This window comes from Cetorhinus maximus, chromosome X (assembly GCF_964194155.1).
Source record: "Cetorhinus maximus chromosome X, sCetMax3.hap1.1, whole genome shotgun sequence".
Taxonomy (NCBI): Eukaryota; Metazoa; Chordata; class Chondrichthyes; order Lamniformes; family Cetorhinidae; genus Cetorhinus; species Cetorhinus maximus.
In genome coordinates, this window is record NC_135917.1 from 1,796,419 (window position 1) to 1,821,686 (window position 25,268).

The following is a 25,268-nucleotide window of genomic DNA, read 5'->3' on the forward strand; positions in this document are numbered from 1 at the left end:
CAAAAAAAAAAGAGAAATTACTGAACTTTAGACTGCTGACAATTCTGTGGAGACTCCTGTCTCTCTGGACTGACTGACTTTATTAGTTTTCAGTTTATACACTATGAAACTCAAAATATTCAGTAGTAAAGCTGAAGAATTGACCTGTTGGAAAAGGCATAAATACTAAGGACACAATTTAAATAAAAAGAAACACAACTTTTTCCCCAGTCTCTCTCATTCTCAGAAAATGCTGGAAAAACTCAACAGGTGTGACAGCAGCTGTGGAGAGGGAAAAAAACAAAGTTAATGTTTCGAGTCCTTATGACCCTTCTACAGAGCTGAAGAGAAGTGGAAATGTGATGAAATTTTATACTGTTTAAGGGGGGTGGGGCAGGTAGAGCTGGATAGAAGGTCAGTGATAGGTGGGGACAAAGGAGGGATTGACAAAGATGTCATGAACAAGAGGATAAAGGGATGGTTAATGGTAGTGGTTAATGCTAAAAAAGGTGCTAATAGTGGCGTAAAGGTAAGAAAGTAGAATGTGATTATAGTAGAACAAGGATAGCATTGAGTGAAAGAACAACATGGAACAAGCAACAGATGGCCCTGTAGGGGATGGGGTGGGAGGAGGGGGCGGTGGTGGGGGTGAAAAAGGATAGAAAAGGGGATAAAACTACGGATAAATGAATAAAAACAAAACAAGTGGATTAAAAAATGAATGTAGAAGAAAGGGGATGAAAAAAAGGGGGTGAGGATGGAGGAGAGAGTTCATGGTCTGAAGTTGTTGAACTCAGTGTTAAGTCCAGAAGGCTGTAAAGTGCCTAGTCGGAAGATGAGGTGCTGTTCCTCCAGTTTGCGTTGGGCTTCACTGGAACATTGCAACAGGCCAAGGACAGACATGTGGGCATGAGAGCAGGGTGGTGTGTTGAAATGGCAAGTGACTGGAAGGTCTGGGTCATGCTTGCGGACAGACTGGCGGTGTTCTGCAAAGCGGTCACCCAGTCTGCATTTGGTCTCCCCGATGTAGAAACCACCACATTGGGAGCAGCAGATGCAGTAGTATCCTTGTTCTGCTATAATCACATTTTGCTTTCTTACCTTTATGCCACTATTAACACCTTTTTTAGCACTAACCACTACCATTAACAATCCCTTTATCCTCTTGTTCATGACATCTTTGTCAATCCCTCCTTTGTCCCCACCTATCACTGGCCTTCTATCCAGCTCCACCTGCCCCCCCCCCCCCCCCCCCGCCCCCCCTTAAGCTCCACCTGCCCCCCCACCCCCCCTTAAACAGTATAAATTTCATCACATTTCCACTTCTCTTCAGCTCCGAAGAAGGGCCATAAGGACTCGAAACGTTAACTCTGTTTTTTTCTCTCTTGCTATCAGATCTGTTGAGTTTTTCCAGCATTTTCTGTTTTGGTTTCAGATTTCCAGCATCCGCAATATTTTACTTTTATCTCTCTCATTCTCCCTTTGTTCAATTATTAATTTTACTTCCCCTCTATGAAGCCTATGTTTTATAACTTTGTTTTAAATATTTCACTTTTTGATTGTTCTTTCTCCTGGCTATTAGCATCCAGATTTTGGAAAAACTGGGCTTTCATTGCCTTAAAACAGCTTTGAAGAAGATTTTACATATCATACAGCAGCAATTTTCATTTGCTCCTCAAATTTGCACAATGCTCCTGATGTAGGGGAACATCTCAGGGCATTGAATGATAAGAAAGAGGGCACCAAGCAAAACAAGTGGGAGATTACGAGGAGTTCAAAAAAACCTTGATCTCCACCTGAATATAGTCAACAATGGAGCATCCACAGCCCTCTGGGTAGAGAATTCCAAAGATTCACAACCCTTTGAATGAAGAAATTTGATTATTCAGTCACCCAAATGTGAATTTTTATTTTTTGTGTGAATTATGTGTTTATCAAGATGAGGGATATTAAAGCTGCAGTTGGTGAGTGCAAGTAGCAGACTACATGTGCCTCCCCAATTACTTGTCTATGGCCCTTAGCAAAACCCAAGGACAGCTTAAAAATGGTAAACCTTAGTGGACCACACAGTGAGTTTATTCATGTTAAAGACCAAATGGGTACCAACTGTCAACATCAAACTTCCAGGGCAGGTTCAGCACAGGGTTAGAGACAGAGTAAAGCTCCCTCTACACTGACCCCATCATACACTCCCAGGACAGGTAAAACATGGGGTTAGATACGGAGTAAAGCTCCCTCTACACTGTCTCCATCAAACACTCCCATGGCAGGTTCAGCATGGGTAAGATACAGAGTAAAGGCCCCTCCACACTGTCTCCATCGAACACTCCCAGGACAGTAACTCCCAGTCACTCACCATCCTGACTTGGAAATATATTGCCATTCCTTCGCTGTCGCTGGGTCAAAATCCTGGAACTCCCTTCCCAACAGCATCATGGGTGCACCTACACCACATGGACTGCAGCAGTTCAAGGAGGCAGCTCACCACCACCTTCTCAAGGGCAACTAAGGACGGGCAATAAATGCTGGCCCAGCCAGCGAAGCCCACATACTGTGAGTGAATAAAAAAAAGGTAAAGCATGAGGTTAGACACAGAGTAAAGCTCCCACTACACTGCCCCCATCAAACACTCCCAGGACAGGTACAGCACGGGGTTAGATACAGAGTAAAGCTCCCTCTACACTGTCCCCATCAAACACTCCCAGGACAGGTACAGTACGGGGTTAGATACAGAATAAAGTTCCTTCTACACTGTCCCCATCAAACACTCCCAGGACAGGTACAACATGGGGTTGGATACAGAGTAAATTTCACTCTACGCTGTCCCCATCAAATACTTCCAATAAAGTTCTACATTGCCCTAATAACCCTTCTCATATGTGCAACATGTTTTTCCATTTTCCACACCACCATTCTGTGACATCACAGTGAAATGAAAACCAGCGCCAAATTAGTGACAGTTTTTGCTGAGGCCCAATGTTCATTAGGAACTGACTAAGGCTGTCCAAACTCTTCACACATTACCTTGACAGCAAACGGACAGATTCTGCTGCACTGGAGTCTAGAAATAAACAAGAGGGTGCAGATTTCGTAACTACAGTCACCCCCCCACTGTCATCACTTTCACAGAGTGGTCCCCATAGTCCTAGGGTGGTGAATATCTTCAGTCAAGGTTAAGGAATATAGGCAGAATTCCCCAGAAAAGAAACCTTCAATCCAGCATGACATCCCATTGGAAATGTTTCGAATATTGGGTGACTATGGAAGGATGGACAGTCATGGCAGCTCTCAGAACACCTAGCAGTAATGTAGAGGGGACTCAGGTTGAACTCACATATTAACTAAAATACACTTTTCTATTTTTGCAGGGAAGAGCTTAATCTTATGGAGGACCTGTTTGCAAACCCCTATATTCTAAAATAAAAATGTCAGTACCAAATAAAAAACTTGTCTGGATGTCTGCTATTGTGGCTCAGTGCCAAAATGCACCTTCCAGACTGTGTGCCTTAGGAGAGCCTCAAGTATTGTGGATACATTGGTGTACCAAGGGATAGCTTGCTTGTATTGAATACCTCATGGCAGCTTGGAAAAACCTTGAAGCATAAAAGTTCAGGTCTGTGGTTACCTAAACTGTTGTGCTCATGGTGGATTGGCTCTTCAGTTGGAATGCCATAAGATGGCATAACTCAGTGGCCATCTCCCTGGCCAACCGCCAGCCTCTCAGTCCTGCTCAGTCCTATTACAGGACTCATTTATTTTCCCAATTTCAGTTGCGTTGAAGGGTCCACACTTGGCATTTTAACCTGTCTTTATTCTTTCCAGATGCTGACAGACCTGTATGTTTCCAGAATTTTTTGTTTTAGACTTGCATTCTCTTTATGTCTCAGTTGGCCTGAACAAGCTTGATAACAAGTTTCTGCTGCTATCTCAATTTTCAGGTTTCTCTGCCAGATTATTTTTCATAGGCCAAAAAGCAGTGGGGAATGAATGTCACATTGAGTTGCCTTGCACAATGTTCTTCTCTCCGTTCCATGTGGTGACCCCTCAGGATATTCTGATGATAATGGGAAATCACTATGTGAGAGTATTTTTATTAATATGTGCTTTGCCCATTCAGTTTTAGTTCGAACGCTAAACACTGGATAACTAATAATTTCGATGAAAGGTCACAACCTGAAATGTTAACTCTGTTTATCTCTCCACAGATGCTGCCAGACCTGTTGCGTATTTCCAGCATTTTCTGTTTTTATTTTAGTTTTCCAGCATCCACAGAGTTTTGCTTTAGGACTAGATGACTGTAGTTTGGCTTTTGCCTTATAGACCTAACTTTCTTCTCCTCTTCACCCGGAGTAGGAGCCACAACTCTATTTTCACACAGCCTAGTCCTTCAGGATTGTTCCAGGAGTAAATAGTTTTGTAAACTAACACTGCATTTTATAACGTCGTGCAGAACTCAGACTTTGGGACAGGGAATTTTGGCTGCACACAAAGAATGATAATTTGCTCAAGTGGCTATTCTTTGTGTGAGTCTAGATACAACGAATATTCTACCATATGGGGCATCAGCCTGTTGTCCTCACCTGCTGTCGACACAGTATAATGGCAAACTATTGCTGTGGCCCAAGGATTACTGTGGTAACCAGAAGCAATGTATGTGTTAACAATTTACCACCACAGCATGTTTTTATAAGAGTTATGTCAACAATGAGATATGATGTACTATTCCTAATCTTAAATTATAAGATATTTCAGTACTCCCTAGGACAGCCTGATCTGATCATGTGCAAAGTTCTATTTTTAAAGGTTATGGTAAGATTATTTTTGATATTAAATCATTGTATATTAAATAGGAAATGTTTTTTCTGTTAACTTTATGCACTTTATTCCCACCTCCCTCTCTTGATTGTAAAGGTCCTTGCTGGCATATGGTTCCACAGGGATCGGCTGGGTGTGTCGCCCAATTTTTTACTTTAATTAGTGAGCCTAGAGAGTGAGCTTCAGGGCGGTATTCAACTGGGGGAGTGGCATCAGAGCTATTCCTGATCTTGTCCTGAACTGGAACCTGTTTCGCCCCTCCTTATCTCTGGAACCTGCTTCAGCCCTACAAGTCTCCAAGAGCTTCATGTTCCTCCAACTTTGGCTGATTGTGCATCTGCCATTTCCTTCACCCACCATTGGCGGCAGCGTATTCAGCCATTCTCGGCCTTGAGTTCTGGAATTCCCTCCTTAATTCTCCAGTTATCTCTGCTCCGTTAAGTAATTTCTTAAAACCTGGCTCTTTGGCCAAGCTTTTGGTGTCCCCCGCCCCGTATCTCCTTCTTTGGCTTGATATCAATGTTTGCCTGATTATGCTCCTTTGTGCAGCAGCACAGGATGTATTACTATGTTGAAGGTGTTATATAAATTGTTGTTGCATGAGCCCACTTTCCAGCATGAATAATGAACAAGAGCAACAATCCTGGCTGATTTACATGGGGTACTGATGCCACTTTTATCATATACTATCACCACGCTGGCTTAGATCAGCCTACTCAGCACAGATCCAAGATTGAACCTGGCATTTTCCTAATCTATATAGCTCAATGTCAGGCAATGCAGTATATCAGGGGTGTTCAAGCACTAAGAAGTGTCTATTTGGCCTGCTCAGTGATATGGTGGGTTGGTGTGGAGAGAGACGTTGGTGCTTTTGGTTTCCCTATAGTGAGGATTGGGCGAGTGCCTCAGGTCACTCTTGGGTATCTTCTGGTGACCAATTAGAACATGATGTAAGGTGGGATCAAGGAACAAATCGCCTGGCTGCCTTCTCAGCAAGCCAACAATGTGTAATGAGAGAACCCAAAAGGAGAGAATTTTTAAAATTAAATAGAACAAAAGAAGCCTTGTCTGGGTTATCTGAAATAGGAAAAAAGGTGAATTAAATTAATCTTCAAATCTCTGAACCACTGGAAGTTTAATTTTGGCTGTGTGCTATTCTTAGTGCACTGGTGAACAGACACATTCAATTCCTGTGTGAATTATTTTAATACGGTCATTAACCTGGTTAAAATAGGAGCCAAATTATCACTTATTTTTGCTGCTATGGCTTCTTGCTACCATTATACGCAAGTCATCACTCCTACTGTTGACGCTGCAGAATCCCAGGTTGATGACCATCTCACTTGTAAATTTAGCTTCCTCAGGAAATAACAGTTCAGACCAGTATTTTTTTTTTCCAGTTTTTGCTGGTGTTCCATTTTAAGTTATACAAGACCAGTTCGGACCAGTATCCTCATTTCCCAGTTTTTACTGTTTCTTCGTTCTTAGCATCTCCTAGGTGGGCCTCCCCCACTCAATAGTTAAATGTATTTATGTAGAACAGTGTATGATGTAGGCTACATACATACATATGAACATACTAATTAGGAGCAGGAGTAGGCCATTCGGCCCCTTGAGGCTGCTCCGCCATTTGATAAGGTCATGGCTGATCTGATTGTGGCCTCAGCTCTACTTTCCTGTCTACCCACGATAACCTTTGGCTCCCTTGTTAATCAAGAGTTTATCTAATTCAGCCTTAAAAATATTCAACGATCCTGCCTCCATTGCTTTCTGGGGAAAAGAATTCCATATACTAACAACCCTCTGAGAGAAAAGATTTCTCCTCATCTCCATTTTAAATGGGAAACCTCTTATTTTTAAACTGTGTCCCCTAGTTCTAGTATCTCCCACAAGGGGAAACATTCTCTTGGCACCCTGTCAAGTCCCCTCAGGATCTTACATGTTTCAATAATATCACCTTTCATTCTTCTAAACTCCAATGGATACAGGCCCAACTTGTCCAACCTTTCCTCATAAGATAACCCCTTCATCCCAAGAATCAGTTGAGTGAACCCTCTCTGAACTGCTTCTAATGTAATTAGATCCTTTCTTAAATAAGGACACCAAAACTGTACACAGTACTCCAGATTTGGTCTCATCAACTGTAACAAAACTCCCCTACTTTTATAGACAATGCTGGAAAATCTCAGCAGGTCTAACAGCATCTGTGGAGAGTAAAACAGTTAATGTTTCGAGTCCGTATGACTTCTTCAGAGCTAAAGAGAAGTAAAAATGTGATGAAATTTATACTGTTTAAGTGGGTTGGAGCAGGTGAAGCTGGATAGAAGGCCAGCGATAGGTGGAGGCAATGGAGAGATTGGCAAAGATGTCATGAACAAAAGGACAATGGAGTATTAATAGTAGTGGTAAGGGCTAAAGGAGGTGCTGATAGTGGCATTAAGGTAAGAAAGCAGAATGTGATTATAGCAGAACAAGGGTAAGTACTCTGAAAAGAACAACATGAACAAGTAACAGATGACCCTTGTGGGGTGGGGGGGAAGGATCGAAAATAGGATAAAAGGTGGGGATAAAACAAATGAATAAAAATGAAAATAATAATATATGGATAAAAAATAATTGGATAAAAATTTAAAAATAAAAATGAAGATTGAAAAAAGGGGTGAAGATAAAGGAGAGAGTTCATGGTCTAAAGTTGTTGAACTCAATGGGCAGGATCTTCCAGGCGGGGGCGGGGCCCGCTCGCCAACACGTAAAATGACACGGGATGATGTCGGGTGGAACTCCCAACGTCACCCCCCATCATTTCCACTTTCAGGTCGGTGAGGGCACAGCCGAATCAGCTGTATAAATTTCATCACATTTTTACTTCTCTTTAGCTCTGAAGAAGAGTCATACGGACTCAAAATGTTAACTCTTGTTTTTCTCTCCACAGATGCTGTTAGACCTGCTGAGTTTTTCCAGCATTTTCTGTTTTTGTTTCAGATTTACAGCATCCGCAGTATTTTGCTTTTTTCCCTACTTTGATACTCGATTCCCCTTGCAACAAACGGCAATGTTCCATTTGCCTTCCTAATGACTTGCTGTACCTGCATACCAACCTTTTGTGATTTATGTACCAGGACACCCAGATCCCTCTGTACCGGAGAGTTCTGCAATTTCTCTCCATCTAAATAATATATTGCTTTTTTATTCTTCCTGCCAAAGTGGACAAGTTCACATTTACCCACATTATACTCCATATGCCAAGTTTTTTGCCCCCTCACTTAACCTGTCTGCATCCTTATGCCCTCTTCACAACCTAACAACCTACTCTCCTACCTATCTTTGTGACATCAGCAAATTTAGCAACGATACATTCGGTCCGTTCATCCAAATCATTGATATAGTTTGTAAATAGTTGAGGACCAGGCACTGATTCCTGTGGCACTCCAATAGTTATAGCTTGCCAACCTGAAAGTGACCCACTTATCCTTTGTCTTTGCTTCCTGTACGTTCACCAACCCTCTATTCATGCTTATGTGTTTCCACACACACACACACACCCCCCCCCCCCCCCCCCCACCCCGCCGGTATCCACATTGCTTGTTAATTCCTCAAAGACTCTAATAAATTAGTCAAACATGATTTCCCTTTCACAAAACCATGTTGACTCTGTCTGATTGCGTTAAGATTTTCTAAGTGCCCTGCTGTATCCTCCTTAATAATAGATTCTAGCATTTTGCCTGTGACAGATATTAGACTAACCGGCCTATGGTTTCCTGCTTTCGGTCACCCTCCTTTCTTGAATAGAGGAATTACATTTGTTATTTTCCAGTCTGATGGGACCTTTCCAGAACCTAGGGAATTTTGGAAAATTACTACTATGTCCGCAGCCACTACTTTTAAGACCCTAGGAAGCAGGTCATCAGGTCCTGGAGACTTGTCAGACTTTAGTTCTAATGGTTTTCTCAGGACCCTTTTCCTAGTGATAATAATTGTTTTGATTTCCTCACTCCCTTTCACCTCTTGATCTACAAGTATTTCTGGTATGTTACTTCTGTTTTCCACAGTGGAGACAGACACAAAATATCTGTTCAACGCTTTTGCCATTTCCTTATTTCCCATTATTAATTCCACAGACTCACTCTCTAGAGAACCAATGCTCCCCTTAATTACTCTTTTCCTTTTTAAATACTTGTAGAAACTCTTACTATCTGTTTTTATATTTCTAGCTAGCTCTCTTTCATACTCTAATTTCTCCCTCAAATTTTTTTTTGTCATTCTTTGCTGGTTTTTAAATTCTGCCTAATCTTCTGACTATAACTAACCTTTGTAAAATTGTACACTTTTTCTTTCAATTGGGTACTATCTTTAACTTCCTTAATGGTGCATCTTTCGCATGAAGTTCAAAGAGGAAACTTCCTCCCATATTCACCTGTTTTTGCCTCCTTCTCCCACCTGATGTTACCTCCACAATCGTCCTCTGGCAACACCCATAGCAAGTGCCCTTTCAACAATCGTTACCCGATGCACATTTTGTGCAGTCACAGTCACTATGTCTGTCGCCTCCTTGTGCCAGTATGCTGCACATAATGGCAACAAGTTATCAGCCCCTTTGGTTTGGGGAATGTGTGTGATATGAGTAGATATGAAGGAAGAGGAGAAAACTAAAATAAACAAAACTAGTGATATGTGCTGTGTACTGTCCAATACTATGACTGTACAGTTTGCACTGCATTGGGCTGCAGTTGCTGTCAATGCTCTTGGGCCAATGGGAAATCAGTCAGCATTCCCTTTCCTATCTGCTGTCTAATGACCTCTGCTGGATTGGGCTCAGCCCTGATGCCACCCTAACTGCTCCCCCCCCTTCAACCCCATGCCCCATGGTCAAATAACATGCAAACACTCAGGTAGAGTTACTACTGAGATTCTCTCAATCTCCCTCTGTAACTCTGGCAAAAGCCCCAGAGCAATGGTACAAATGGCTCTTTTCCCAGTTTCTCTGGGGTTTCCGCTGAAGCTACGGTAGGCGATCAGGAGAAACCCCATGGAAGTTCTACCCCTCATGTTTGGCCCACACTTCAAGAATGACCATTTGGAATGGGATTCCAGCAAAAATCAGCACTTTCAGGAGAGATGGAAAGAGAATAATTAATAATAAATTCAGAATTAAAGTATCTTCTGCTGTAATTTTATATAACAGTTTAATCACTCAGGAGTTGCAGAATAAGCTAGCTCAAAGAAAAGTGATTGTGAAAATTTGTTTCCTTGGATTGGGGTGAGCTTTCCTACAAAGTGCATGCTGAATGCTTTTTTCTTTTTTCTAGTTGCTTTCTTTGTGTGTGGTCAGCTAAATGTGCGTCTGTGTGGTCCTGACCGGCTTGGATATTCCTGCAATCAGGAAGGGCATGACAGGATCAGAGTCCATGCAACAGGTGAATGTAATTTGGGCTGTAAACAGTAAAACATGCAATTTGTACAAATCTTTTCCCCATCGTTCCTGAGTGACTCTTGGTAGATTGCAGGTTCCAGGGGTACCATATTCCTTCAGTCTGTCATCCAAGTGCCCATTCTTCATTTGTGCGCACAAACAGTGAGAGCTAGCAGGATATGGGAAAGTTCAGAGCATTAAAGCTGAGCCCAAGCCTATCCTTACCCAATGTAACTCTTTTGAGTCAACCAAATAAACTAAATTAACAAAATTGGGGACAAATTTAAAAAAGCAGCCCCTTAAAGGGAAACTGCATGATAATGTTTCTGTCCGGTTTCAAACCGGGGACATTTTGTGTATAAGGCAATGATAACCACTTCACTACAGAAACAACTGTCAAGCCTATTGCATCTGGTATTCTCAGGCGGTCTCCCATCCAAGTACTAACCAGGCCTGAGTTTGCTTAGCTTCTGAGATCAGGTGTTTTCATACTAGTATGGCCATAGACAAAACACATCTATGTTTTGTGTGGCTCACCCAGGACCTCTCATACTAATGCGATGAAAATCCCTAAGCAAGATTCATACCCCTATACCAACAAGCCAACCACAAGCCTACTGCACCCGGTATTCCCAGGCAGTGTCCCATCCAAGTACTAAGCAGGCCTGAGTCTGCTTAGGTTCTAAGATCAGGCACTTTCAGACTGGTGTGTCTCTGTACATGGACTTTTTAGCAGGATTCACTGGATAGAGTTCAGGAGGCGTAAACCAGGCTGATGGCCTCCCCTTTCCTTAACATACTTCCAAGGGCAATTTACAAAAGCAAAATACTGTGGATGCTGAAAATCTGGAATAAGAACAGAAAATGCTGGAAATTCTCAGCAGGTCAGGTAGCATCTATGGAGAGAGAAACCAAATTAATGTTTCAGTTTGATGACCTTTAACAGAAACTTGTTGCATCTCAACTGTTGAAATCAGCTAATTCAACCTAGACTAGGACCTTTTAACGCATGACCCCGTACTGAACCACTGTTTACCCATTAAATCACCAAGGGAACTAAAAAAAAAATTGCTCAGTGAAAATGCTTAGTTAAATGAGTGTGGATTGAAAATGCGATAACTAGAAATAGAAGCAATTTGGGATCCACCGAAGTTCTCTTCTTGTTTCAATTTTATGACCCTGTGAACCACTTTAGAGCAAGAGTGTGGCTGCAATGCAAGACCCTCCCCTATGATGAGCAACATGCAGCTGTGCTTTTGGGCCACTAAGTCAGATAAAAAGTGATATATTTAAAAGAAAATGAGCCCCATAGGTCTACAGCACGCTGATGACTGCAGTGCTGGCACAGCATCGCCCCTCCCAACTTGCCATTTTGCTGAATTGCCTGCTCCTACAACTTAGCCGTAATGTCACTATGTCCTGCAGCAACAGTGTATCAGCACAAATGGCTTCAAGTTAGCATTCAGATTTTTCTCTTCATATTAAAACAATAGTAAAAGTTAACGTGTGGCACCAGAGGCAACTGAAGATGCAGTCATTGCTGATCACACCACTTCTTTTGAAGGGGATAACTGGCAGAAAGTGGCAGTAAATATTAGGTCCAAGAAAAGGATGGTCCTCATTAGCTTAGAGAATAAATAACATTAAAACAAGCCATAAAGATCAGGAAGGTTCTCAGGTTTGAGGCCTCAGTTTTTGCTGACTCAGCTGATTTAAGCTGGGACAGAGTTGGGTCAGTGCAGGGAGGGAGAAATCAGCCAGGGCTTTTGCTCTTGATCACTATCCAGTGACTGCTACTATAAAGTGTTGTCTAAGCTCTCACACAAAGAATGGCAATGCAGCGTACCCTCGTATGAGTCACTGCCTTCAGGAGAAGAGAGGATTGACAACAATAACAACTTGTATATAGATAGCACCTTTAATGTAATAACATGTCCCAACATTCTTCACAGGAGCATTATAAAAGAAAATTTGACACTGAACCACATAAGGAGATATTAAGGCAGATGACCAAAAGCTTGGTCAAAAAGATAGGTTTTAAACAGCGTCTTAAAACAGGCAGAGAGGTTCAGGTAGGGAATTCCAGAACTTAGGATCCAGATAGTTGAAGGCACAGCCACCAATGGTGGAGCAATTAAAATCGGGAATGCTCAAGGGCCCAGAATTAGAGGAGGGAGGTATCTCAGAGGGTTGTAGGGCTATAGGAGATATGTTGTAATCATCGACGGTGGTCCCTCGGAATTGAGGATGACGTCCATCGGGCTTGATGAGACTTCAGATGACTGAGGAACCCAATTCTGGATCCACATGTTCTTCCACAGTGGAGGCACGTTGTTGCGCAGGGGAGTGGAAATCGCAGCCCCTGGTTGGCTTCCTTCTCCTTCCTCTGCCGCCGCCATTCCACCTCGCTGTCGAGTCGCTGAGCCTCAAAGTGGCTTGCGCCTTGATGGGCCAGGTGGTGCCATGCCGAGCGATCGGCAGCATTCTCCTCCCAGTCAGCGGTGTTAATGTCTCCGTCCTTTAGGGTGACCTTGAACATATCCTTATACCTTTTCCTTTGGCCGCCCTTTGAGCGTTGGCCAACAGAGCTGTGAGAAGAGAAACTGCCGAGGAAGGCGGTTTTCGAGCATCCAGATGCATTGGCCCGTCCATTGGAGTTGGTTCTGCAGGAGCAAGGCTTCAATGCTGGTAGACGCAACTTCATGGAGGACGCTCGTGTTAGCCTGGCGGTCCTCCCATTTGATCCCTAGGATTCAACGCAAGCACCGCTGATGGAAGCTCTCAAGGATGTAAGGAAGCTGCAAAGTGACATAGATAGGTTAAGTGAGTGGGCAAAGATCTGGCAAATGGAGTTTAATGTGGGAAAATGTGAAATCGTTCATTTTGGAAGGAAGAATAAAAAGGAAGCTTATTATCTTATTAGTGGGAGATTGCAGAGCTCTGAGATTCAGAGGGATCTGGGTGACCTAGTGCATGAATCACAAAAGGCTAGTATGCAGGTACAGCAGGTAATTAGGAAAGCTAATAGAATGTTATCATTTATTGTGAGGGGAATTGATTACAAAAATAGGGAGGTTATGCTTCAGTTGTAGAAGGCATTGGTGAGTCCACACTGGAGTATTGTGTACAGTACTGGTCTCCTTATTTAAAAAAAGATGTAAATGTGTTAGAAGCAGTTCAGAGAAGGTTTACTACACTAATACCAGGAATGGGCGAGTTGTCTTATGAGGAAAGGTTGGACAGGTTAGGCTTGTATACACTGGAATTTAGAAGAGTAAGAGGCGACTTAATTGAAACCTTTAAGATCCTGAGGGGTCTTGATGGGGTGGATGTGGAGAGGATGTTTCCTCTTGTGGGAGAATCTAGAACTAGGGGCCACTGTTTAAAAATAAGGGGTTGCTCATTTAAGACAAAGATAAGGAGAATTTTTTTTCTCTGAAGGTTGTGAGTCTTTGGAACTCTTCCTCAAAAGGCAGTGGAAGCAGAGTCTTTGAATATTTTTAAGGCAGAGCTAGATAGTTTCTTGATTAACAAGAGGGTGATAGGTTATCGGGGGTAGGCAGGAATGTGGGGTCGAGGTTACATTCAGATCAGCCATGATCTTATTGAATGGTGGAGCAGGCTCGAGGGGCTGAGTGGCCTACTCCTCCTCCTGATTCGTATGTTCATATCTTAATGTGGCATCAGTAGACAATCCATATTTCGCTGCAGTAGAGGAGGGTGGTCAACGCAACAGCCTTATAAACCAGAACCTTTGTTGACTTCCAAAGGTTCCTGTTGTCAAAGACACGTTGGCACAGCTTGAAGAAGACAGCGTTGGCACAGTTGACTTGGTGTTGGACTTCCTCATCAATAGTAGTCTCTTGAGAGAGATTACAGTGATAGGGAGGGGTGAGGTCATGGAGAGATTTGAAAACAAGGATAGGATTTTTTAAATGGAAGCATTGCTTAACTGGGAGCCAGTGTAGGTCAGTGAGCTCAGATCAAGTGAAAGATCAATTGGGATAAAGTGACTATGAAAGATGTTGAGGATTGTATCCTCTGAATTTCAGTTTGGAGGAGTGTGATGGACATGGGCTTTGCCCTACAACATATAACAACAATTAACAACTTATATTTATATGACACCATTAATGTAATGAAACACCACAGGGTGCTTCACAGGAACATTATAAAGCAAAATTTGACACTGAGCCACAAAAGGAGATATTAAGTCAGATGACCAAAAGCTTGATCAAAGGGGTGAGTTTTAAGGAATGTTTTAAAGGAGGAAAACGAGGTGGAGAGGTGTAAGGAGAGAATTCCAGAGCTTGGGGCTTTGGCAGCTGAAGGCATGGCCACCAATGGTGGAGCATTTAAAATTGGGGATGCACAGGAGGCCAGAATTAGATGAGCGCAGACATGAGGGTTGTGGGGCTGGAGAAGATTACAGAGATAGCGAGGGGCAAGGCCATGGAGGAATTTGAAAACAAGAATGAACATTTTTAAATCATAAAATACATCTGTTATATATTGTTCATGTGAAGTTGCAGCCAGGCTCTTGTACTGAGTTTCAAATTGAGTTGCTGCTGAAATAATTACTTGTATCTTTCCCTTGGATACAATTTGAAACAATACACAATGCTATCTCAATAATAGCTGCTAGTTCAAGGGGAGGGACTCACCTTTGCTTATGTTATGCCTATAAACATAATCTAATTAGGTCAAGGTTGGCTGGGTTGTCCCTCCAGCTTGTGAAATGATAGTATGGAGAAGACTGCCACTGCAAAAAGAAATGGAGCTTATTGTCTATGATTGACATGACCATTAAGAGGATTAGATTAACACTATATTCCTTTTTACTTCTAAATAAATCTTTTTGAAAAATAAATTCTACATGTAGTTTTAGCCTGAGTAAAATTGACTGGCAGTGTGGTGCTTTTCCACCCGGAACAGAGATCAAGATGGCCATTCTAAGCATCTTTCAGTGGGTAATACCTCAGTGAAAAGGGGTCTATTAATCTTGCAGCACACCATGCATAAGATTTCAGGTTTTAGTTTATAAGAAGTGTGGATCTGCCAATGGAAACTGCTTTGTTGCTATGAGCATGGATGATGACTGTTGAGAGAAAGTGCACATTAGCAAGTAACAGGGAGTTAGAATAAGTGTGAGTGTAGCAATACCAAAGGACAACCAATTGATCCAATTCCAGAAGAAATCTGTCTCTGGAGGAAACTGCAACTCGAACGAAATCCAACGGACACATTAAGAGCTATAGGACGGAATGTGATGGCAGTGTTTTTATTTCTTTTATGGGGGTGGTAAGAACAGTGTGTAGCCCTGATGTAACTCTGGAGTCTGGCAGCTTTCCTTAAGATATCACTGTTGCTGTTAGGTCATGTCATAGCCAATCTTGCCAGCAAAAGTGTGTGTGTGTGTATATATATATATATATTCGGAAGGTAAATCACAGGCAAGCTTTCTAAACGTGATCAAACAGTGCGCAGTCTTTGGCGACATTGGTTCTTGGTCATCTGCAGGAATGAAAGGCGGCGTCTATAGACCCTGGGTCTAGCTTGGTGCTAACCAGCAATGGCTCGCTGTGGTTCTTTGACTGCGTGTGTGGGAGCCCCAGCCGTGCCTTCTTCTTCAGGTTTGCTGCTCCTCCCTCTGCGCAGCCAGGTGCCTCCGTCGCTCTCCATCGTCTTCGCTCTCTGTACGCCACGAGGCATATAGCTAGTTCCCTAGGCTCCATGCTCCTGATGTACTCCTCCTGCAGGATGAAAAAGGGAAACGTGTGGGTTAGCTTGGGATGTTCTAAGGACCTCTCTTGGTTAAGTCTGCAGACCCCTTAACGCATCCCAGAGAGTGCTGGCCACCACTTGGATGGTCAGAGTTTAGTGCGATGCATGGCTGCCCGAAACCCCAACCACCTCCGTCCCACTACACCTGACCGATTGGTGGCAGCTTTGCCCACTGGACTGCATGCTGTGCTCTCAGCTCAGGCGCAGGCATTCTCCTAACCCGCACTGCAAGGCTATGCTGTTAGCTTGAACCATGGGGGAGACTGGTCCAAACCGGGAAGATGACTTTGCAAGGGGCTGTGTGTGCCTCCACCAGTGACTGCTCCATGGCCAGCTTTAGCAAGATTATATAACATGCACAGTCGTCCAACTGTTCTGCAGTCCACTAAAACACTCATTAGTTTGCAGTCTACGCCCGAGGGGTGAAAAGCTCTGGAGCACTTGGTGGCACTTCATGCCTCTGCATTGCTTGAGTGGGCAGATAAGCTAGAGACCCAACTCCATGCATGTCAATGTGGCTGCATCTAAACTGTCCAAGCTGCAGAGAAATGGTCACTTTATACAAGGTTTCCCTAATGCGTGGCCGCTTCCCTCCCACCCACCCCGCACATGCTTGTGCACTACCTTCAATCGCAGGGCAGCTCTTGCCCCCACCCCCTGAAGTCGCCTCAATTGCAGGGCAGCCCTTGGCCCCCCCACCTCCCACAAGTCGCCTCAACTTTGAAGTCAAACAGGCGAAACATTACTGTGCACTCATCTCCAAGTTCCCCTCAAAGTGCAGCCCGCCAAATGCACACCCTATATATGCTGTTGTGAAACACACGCCGACGTGGCGCGGACAATTCAGCGTTGGGGGTTGATTCTGGCAGGTTGGCCTAATAATGATATGCAGATGTATTACAATGATGGTGGTAAACATGGCCCACCATCGATGGGCTGAGTGGCCGATCGCAAACTGGTTTCACAATGCCTTCTCGCCATATTGTCCACTCACACTGTGAACCCGACGCCAGCGGGCACGGAAAATTCCACTCAGAGACTTTTGGTAGACATTATTGCAAATCATTTGAAAAAGCTGCTTCTAATAATTCTTAGAGTGGCAAGACATGAGCATTCTTCAGAGGTAAAGCCTTTGGGCCTAAAATTCTAATGGCATTGCCCTGGCAGCAGAGGTACTTAAGGGCTCCAACAAAATTGCAAGGTTGGAGTCACTTACATACTGCATGTGATTTTCTTCTTCAACAATGGGAACTCGTGCAGGTTGCAGATTGTGTGGAAAACTGAAGGGGCAAAAATGGGTAAAGCACTCCTGCTGCAGCCATTTTCTAGATTATTGATTGCTGCAATGGCAGAAGACTGCTGTGTGTGTCAAGTTGAAATGGCAGAGCCAGAGGTGGTGAAAGGACAGATATTTAGGAGCTTTTTGCTGGCACTGCATGCTTCATTAGCAGAATACAAGTAGAAAAGATAGTGTAGCTCTTTTTAAGAGACAAGAACTGGCTGCTAGCCTTGGGCAAGTTATGCAAAGGGGAGACGTACCAACAAATAGTGAAGACAACAGGTAGTCAGTCCTACCAAAGGTTTACATATAAATCTCGAAGTACAGCACAATATTGACCTAAACAAACCATCGCTTGGTGCACTGAAGCTGATGACAGCAGGGACTCTGAAGGTTGGGGCTGTTCCTGCTACTGCAACCCCAAATGTGAAGCACGTAACTGATTTCCTTAGCAATGATGAAAATTGTCTTCAAGCAACTTTTGCACACAAGCGCAAGAGACACTTTGTCATTCATGGTGTTCTGTTCCTCACCTGACCTTCGAGAGGCACAGCAAATATAAGGACTCATTTTGCTGAAGTCAGTCAGTGATATCAAGAAAATAGTGATGGACCAAGGCAAGCCAGTGAGATCTTTTATAATGAGTGATATGGTGGCTCGCAAGGAGAAATTTGGAAAGCCTTTAGATTAATGGACTTCAGCCTGAAACAGATAGTAAATATCCATGGAATGGATACAAAGATTTGGAGCCTTTGATTGGTTTGAGTTCATGGTTGTGTACAGCTGAGAAATGTCCCCATCTATTGGAAGTGATGCTGTAAATATCTCACTGTGAATGACATGTTCCTCACAACTGAGAGTTGCAGTATGACAGTGAAAGCTGAACAGCAGCTCTACTGCACTATTGCAGTCCAACCTGCAGTGTTGGCTGTACGGTACAAGAAACTTGGCCTCAACCCATTCCTAATTTACTTGACAAATCCAAATACAAAGAAGAAGAAGTGACATTTGCTGAGAGTTGGGATACTGGTGTTAATGAGGAAGTTCTTTATTCCAACCTGCCATTACTATACTGGAACATGATATCCATCCTATGATTAAAAAGGCAAGAAATGTCATCTATCTATTTCACAAGTCTCCTGTGCTTTAGGGACAAGCCAGGAAGAATGTGGAAAAGAAAAGGGGATCATTTCAAATTGTATTATTGTTGAAACAACCTTTTTGCTACACTGGAACATAGGCTAATTCTGAAGATCTCCATTTAGAGTGTATTCTTGATCTGAAATGGCCATTACATAGGGTTCTTACTTGTGAAGAGTTTGATCAGATTGCAGAAATAGTGGCTTCATTTGATCCAATCGATTTGGCTGTGGAGACTTTGTGCCACAGAGTGGCCAATCTTCTGACAGTTGATGCTGCCATGAGTGCCAGGAGCACTGAAGGTAATTTAAATTATCTTCTCCAGTATGTGCTGAACCCAGATATGGATAGTAGTTTCTTATCCATTTTATTATTGGAGTAGCAGGTGGAAAAACGCCTGTCTCTGGACAACATATGCACATACTGCAATTGTGGTAATGCTGACATTGGTGATTCTGATGGAAGCTCAGTCACTGAAGACGTGAGCTGGCGATTCAGGCCTCTGTTGTGCTCAACACTACAATCGTCAGACGTTGGTGAGATGAGAGGTATTTTTTTTTAAACAAGTGGTGGCTCAATGTGAAAATTCTATCCACAGTAGTTATATAACGACCTGTTCAAAAATCCACAGAATCAGCACAAAAAGAGGCCACTCAGCCCATCGAATCTGTGCTAGCTCTTTCAGAGAGAAATCCAGTTAGTTCTATCCCCAGCTTTTTCCCCATATCCCTGCATTTTTACCCCCTTCAAAGTGCTTAACCAATTTCCTTTTGTAGGCTACTATTGAATCTGTATCCACCTGCATTCCAAATTCTAGTTACTCGCTGTCATCTCTTGTTCTTTTGCCAGTCACCTTAAATTGGTGCTTTCTGATTACTGGCCCTTGAGCAATTGGAAACAGATTTTAAACATCTTTATCAAATCTCCTAACCTACTCTGTTCTCAGGAGAACAGCCCCAGTTTCCCCAGCCTATCCACGTAACTGTAATCCCACATTCCTAGAACCATGCTAGTAAATCTTTTTTCTATCCATCCAATTTCTGCAGAGACTGGAACATACATGTATTTCCCACTGCTGGAGAGTATTTTATAATATATATGTTTTTTATCACTACAAAATAAGCAGCTATTAATTTCCTGTGTTATATGATTCTTGTGATCTTTTATAGCCTGTTAAAGTTTGATAGGTGGGCCTGTGTATGTTACTGACTAAATCTGTGTGAGATTTTGTTGATGATTGATGGTGGGTTTCTTTTTCAAGCTTGTTAAAGGTACAGACGGTGAGTACAGAGTTACTGAGTCTTATGGAACTGGAGTGTAAAAGTGGCTAGATATGGGTGACACTGAGTCCAAGACTAGTCAGTTTAGAATGTGCTGACTCTAAATGATATTGAAAGAAAGCCCTGTAGAGTTGACTCGAGGAATTAGGGTATCATTTTATATTTACAAATACAAGATTGAACCTGAAACCTTAGGATCACAATGGGTATCTGGAATTACAAACCCTGACCCCTGTTCCTCCTCCAGTCCAGTATTCTAGTCCATGGCCAGAATTTTCTGTTTGGCGTGCAGGGGCGGGCCCTGCACGCCGACGTGTAAAATGATGCGCGGTGACGTCGGGCGTGTGTCCCAATGTCACCGCGCGTTATTCCGATTTTTCATTCAGCGGTCACGCACCAGAGTCGGCTGCGTGCCCGCCGAACTGTCAAAGGCCTGGTAAGGCCATTAATAAACTAATTAACCTAATTGTCAGGGCTGCCCGTTCAACCTTAAGGTTGGCGGACAGGCGAAGAGCCCAGGCGGCCTTTGCGTTTTTCATGGAACCTCATCCACGGATGGGATGAGGTTTCATGAAGGGTTTATTAAATTATATTTTCTGAACATTTGATAAACGTCCCAGCTCATGTGACACTGTCACAAGAGGGGACATGTGTAAATGATTTTTCACTTTTTTTATTTTGATGTTTCAAATTGAATATAATCTCCTTGAGGCAGCTCTGTGCCTTAGGGAGATTTCTGTGCTCTTTCGCGCAGGCCCCAACTCTCCCTCCTCCCCTTGCCCACACGTCATGCTGTGTGGGCCTTAATTGGCTCGCCCACATAAAATGGCAGCGCGCAGCCGATCGTAGGTGGTGATTGGCTCCACGTCCGCCTGTGCCCGCTCCCGACCGGCCCGCCCAACGGGGAGAAAATTCTCACCCATGTCTTTAATTTTATGTCACTCTCTCAGTTTTCTCTTACTGTCCATAACCTTGATTTTCTCTCCTATTTCTGCTCTTTTGTTTCTGTCCAAAGGACAGAGAAGCATTTCTCAGAATCTGTTTATAAATGCAGAATGAAATATTTTGTCTGTTGCTGAATTAACATCAGTAGAGTTGCAGCATGTGTGTAAAAAAAATACATTAGCTCCATCTTCTGGCTGAATTATAACTCTACATGGATAATATCGGTTAATACGTTGGTCCCACTGAATAGTGCAGCGTATTAACAGGCACAGAGAATATCATTGGTGATTTTGGTTAGACCATTTCAGTGCAGTTGTAGGGGTGATAATCTGATTGGAGAGATTCAAACATGGAGTTCCAGGAAAGCACAGATCTGGGAGGTGACAACATGTTCAAGGACTTTGGAGAGGAAAGGGAGGGTGGAGGTAGTTTGCAAGTAGAGTAGAGTTAAATTTGGATTTTTTTGCAGGTTAGGGGTGATAATGGTGCTTTTGAAAGGGAGGGGAACAGTGCCTGAGGAGACAGAGCCATTTACCACAACCACAGTAGTGCTTTTATGGTTTACTTGAGATCAGCAACTCGGCAGAGAATAGACTGAGCCTGTAAATGAATTATCAGTGTGGATTTGAGCCAGGCAGATGAAAGGATCTATAGTTTAATTCTCTGTCTGTCAGGTTAGCTTATCTTAGTATGCCAACATTTACTATCCAGACTCGTGAAGAATTGCCACTTGAGTGAGGTACTGAAGAATGTTCTGTGCCAGTGAAACTGTAACCCAGCAATAGAAGCATTTTTTGGAGAGAAAATTGTGGGCAGTGGGGTCAGGAGTTGAAAAATGAATAGTTTTTAAAAATCCTGATAGGAAACATTTGAAAAATGGCTAAAATACCTTCTACTAGTAGAAGTCGTCAAAACTACGATAGATTTGTCACGGTGTAATGACCTGATGTAAGTACGTTCAATGAGATTTACCGTCTAAGCTGGCTGACTGAGGAGGGTACCAAGCAGAAGGTACAATGTAACTTGCTGAGAGAGGCAGATCAGAAATTGGAGACTGAGCCAAACCACACTACAGTCCAGATGTTTCAAAAAGTGAATTATGCCAGCCGTAAATGGTTGCACCAAGGAAAATTGTAAACTGACAAAGAAACTAGTTCACAAACATATGGGATAAGATTTTATCCAGAGTAATGGTGATACAAAAATAAGGAGAGTTTCCAAAGTAGTTCTGTGACAGGTTGAAATAGTGATCCAGTAGATAAGATGCTGCACATGCTATTATAGTCAATTATAAATAAGATATTGCCAGTAAAACAAGTGCTTCTCTGTTTAGCAAATAAAAGAGCTACCCCTCGATATCTCGATGTGAAAATGCACTGCAGAGTGTGGACCTGCTGGACTAGAGATGGGAATCCTGAGATCCTTGCTGGAATGTGCTTGTGACTGAGGGAAATTGGGAGCAACTGCCACATTTAACTGGCTACTGCTTCATAAAAGGACAGACGACTATTTGAGAGGCTGGGAAGAAGACGTACTAAAGTGAATGGTATGAGAGTGTTGTGACAGGGCTCAGAGCTCCGCAAGTTCACAGACTCCTTGGTAGAGGTGCTATTGCAAATGAGGGAAAGGGGGAATCAAATATTTGGGAGAGAGGGAAGGAGACCAACCAAAGGAATGGTATAGGAACTGTGGAAGGAGGTGGCCCTGGCAGTCAATGCCACCTTAACCAAACCCAGAATGGCGATCAATGCTGGAAGAAGATTCAATGACCTACCAGGGCATACAAGGTAAAAAGAGGCAGTCCGACATTGTAACCGTCTGCTGCAATGAGCATGTTTCCCATTTCAACCCACCTTGACCTTGCTGTGTTAAACATCATATACAACTTTCCAGCACAAGATACCACAATACTCTACCACTTCCCTCTCTTTCACCTAATATTGAAAGTTCAATAGCTATTGCATTGGCTCAGCTCCCCTTGCTAAGGTATTCCTTTTGTGCCTTCATAGATGTGCCACAGCAACACGCAGACGAAGAGCAGAAAGAGGAACCTGGCCCCTCTGCTTCAGTCCTGGCCAGAACCTCTTTGCACATGCCATGCCAAGCACCAGTCCAGAAACGTGCACCAAGGGAGAACAGTAAGTAAGCCAGAAGGAAGTGTGCAAGGGGATACAGACCCGGAATGGCTAGGATGAGCTAGGCTGAAAGATGAGGAAGCAGGCATGCTGATTGGAAGTTCAGGAGACTTTGGATGGCTTTGCGTCATGAGTCTTGGGTATCCTGTGTTTAAAAGCAAGATGCTTGAAGAGCATCAAACATGTGTACAGGCACTTGGAGTGATGCCCTGGGAGGTACTGTAGATCAGTTGGAGGTGTTTGCTAGCCACATTTGTGGAGCCATGATGGATATGTATACACCACTATAGTCAATCCTGGAGCATATGGCAATTCTAGAATGACTTGTAGCAGAGATGCCACCAACAGACAACCAAAGGACAGTTGTACCTTCTGGCATGTTAACTGTGATTACAAGTAACTCTTTCGAGTTATCAACAGTCACAGATTGTAACTCTTTCGAGTACATTCACAGTTCTTGGTTTCCGGGAGTGGGACATGAACCCACAACCTTCTGATTCAAAGGCGAGGGTGCTATGAACTGAGCCACAGCTGACAGCTCGTGATTACAAGTAACTCTTTCGAGTTATCAACAGTCACAGATTGTAACTCTTTCGAGTACATTCACAGTTCTTGGTTTCCAGGAGTGGGACATGAACCCACAACCCTCTGATTCAAAGGCAAGGGTGCTATGAACTGAGCCACAGCTGACACCTCGTGATTACAAGTAGTTGAGTATTTTCTGGGCTACAAGTAATTGAGTCTGGTAATTGTCTCAGACAAGTATACCTATGGACTTTAGCGATCTGATTAATACCATTCAGCAGCTTCCATGCTGATCAGTATCTAAGAGAGCTCAAGCAAAGAGCACAGCACAGTGAACTGGGAAATTTGATGAGAATGACAATTTAGTGGTAAGTAGTACAGAAATTGTGTTTGTTTTAAAATATCAAACTGCAATTTGAACTTAGTTTTTAATTTAAAAAAAACCCCATCAGTTGGCAGTTAACTGTTAGTCAGTTGTAAGTAGGTCACTGATTGGATGTTAACTAGATAGTGTGTAACTGGGGACTGAATGACCAGTTGGAACAGGTTTGTGACTGAATGGTATTGCTATGATTCCCGTAGAGACCAATAACTTTTAAAAAGATATTTGAATTCTCAATGACCGACTGGAAGGATCATATGCCAAGATTTCAAGTTTTAAAACTTTTACTGAAATAAACAAACTAATAGCAACATTGTCTAACACTATTCAGTAGACAATCCTATCGGTCTAAACTGCAGAAAAGATTCCCCCATTTAACTGTTAAAACAACCAAAAATCAGTATATTTTACTCTATCCCTTAAGTGGACATTTCATTCTCCAGGAACCAGTCCAAAGCTATTCTCAGTTTCCAATAGCTTGCTTCCTTTTCACTTTTCAAGCAGGATAACTTCTAATCCCTGACTGAGTTACACAGTGACAGTTACCCTGGAGATCAACCCCCCTTTAGCCAAAGCTAGGTGAATCTCCCAGCCTTGTTTAAATCCTCACGAACTTGATCTCTTCAATCCGAGCGCAAACTCCCACTCGTATTCTGTGTGGTGAACAATATCTCTGTGCTGCCCCTATCTCCCTGCTTGCTCTCCCTCTCTCTCTCTCTCTCTCTCTCTCTGATTCTTGAAGACTAACCTGTCTTTGAAGTTTGGGGATATCTTAACAAAAACCTTGTAAACTGATCCTACAATGGCTTCCTATGGACTTTTCCCTCCTAAAGCTCGTCCCCATGGCAACATGAATCACATGGGCCTTATATGCAGGTAAAAGTGCTAATGAGCTATCCCCTAGCACCCCCCCTCTCCCCCAACTCCATTCTATCTTGAAATTAAATACAGTACATTCCTAACACCTTCCTGTGAGAGTTGGAAACTAACAGTCCACCCAGAATCATCACAGGTGCCCTTGTCATTGCCCACAGATGTAAACATCTTGCACCTTCTTCCCTGTAAATCAATCTGGGCCTCACTGTCCCCAGAGCAACCAAGCCACCTAGGCTTGTTGTCAAGTAGGATTCGAGGCAGGTCACATGACTCACTTCAGTATTCCGTTTTACCTTGAATTAAACAGACAGTGCCAAAGCATAACCAAATTATAAACTTGGTATTTATAACAGTATTTAAATGGTAAATACGTGGGAGAACAGAGCTCAATCGCAGCACAGCAGAATAAGCTGGTAACAGAGTGAGGACTTTAAAATGGGAATTTGGTGAGAGTGGGAATTTGATGCAACAGTAGGGGAGGGTGAAGCAGGTGTGAAGGAAAAAAGCTAATGTCTTCACTCATGTATTCATACTTTAACTCCTGATTAAGGGATTAATAAACAAATAGAAATTAATAAATAAGAGGTCAAAGGCAAAAACTAAGTAAGTGATAAAAAATTACATAAATAAAAATTGTCATCAAAAAGAGAAAGAAATAGGCCAATTAAACTAAAGCAAGCAGTGAAGAGTACCAAAAAGAACCTAACTTAAATCCATC

The 25,268-nt window shown here is 42.9% G+C and overlaps 1 pseudogene; it reads right to left on the reverse strand.

Moving 5' to 3' along the window:
- Window positions 1-10,603: 10,603 nt before the first annotated feature.
- LOC144672789 (5S ribosomal RNA) lies at window positions 10,604-10,712 on the reverse strand (annotated as a pseudogene).
- Window positions 10,713-25,268: the final 14,556 nt, after the last annotated feature.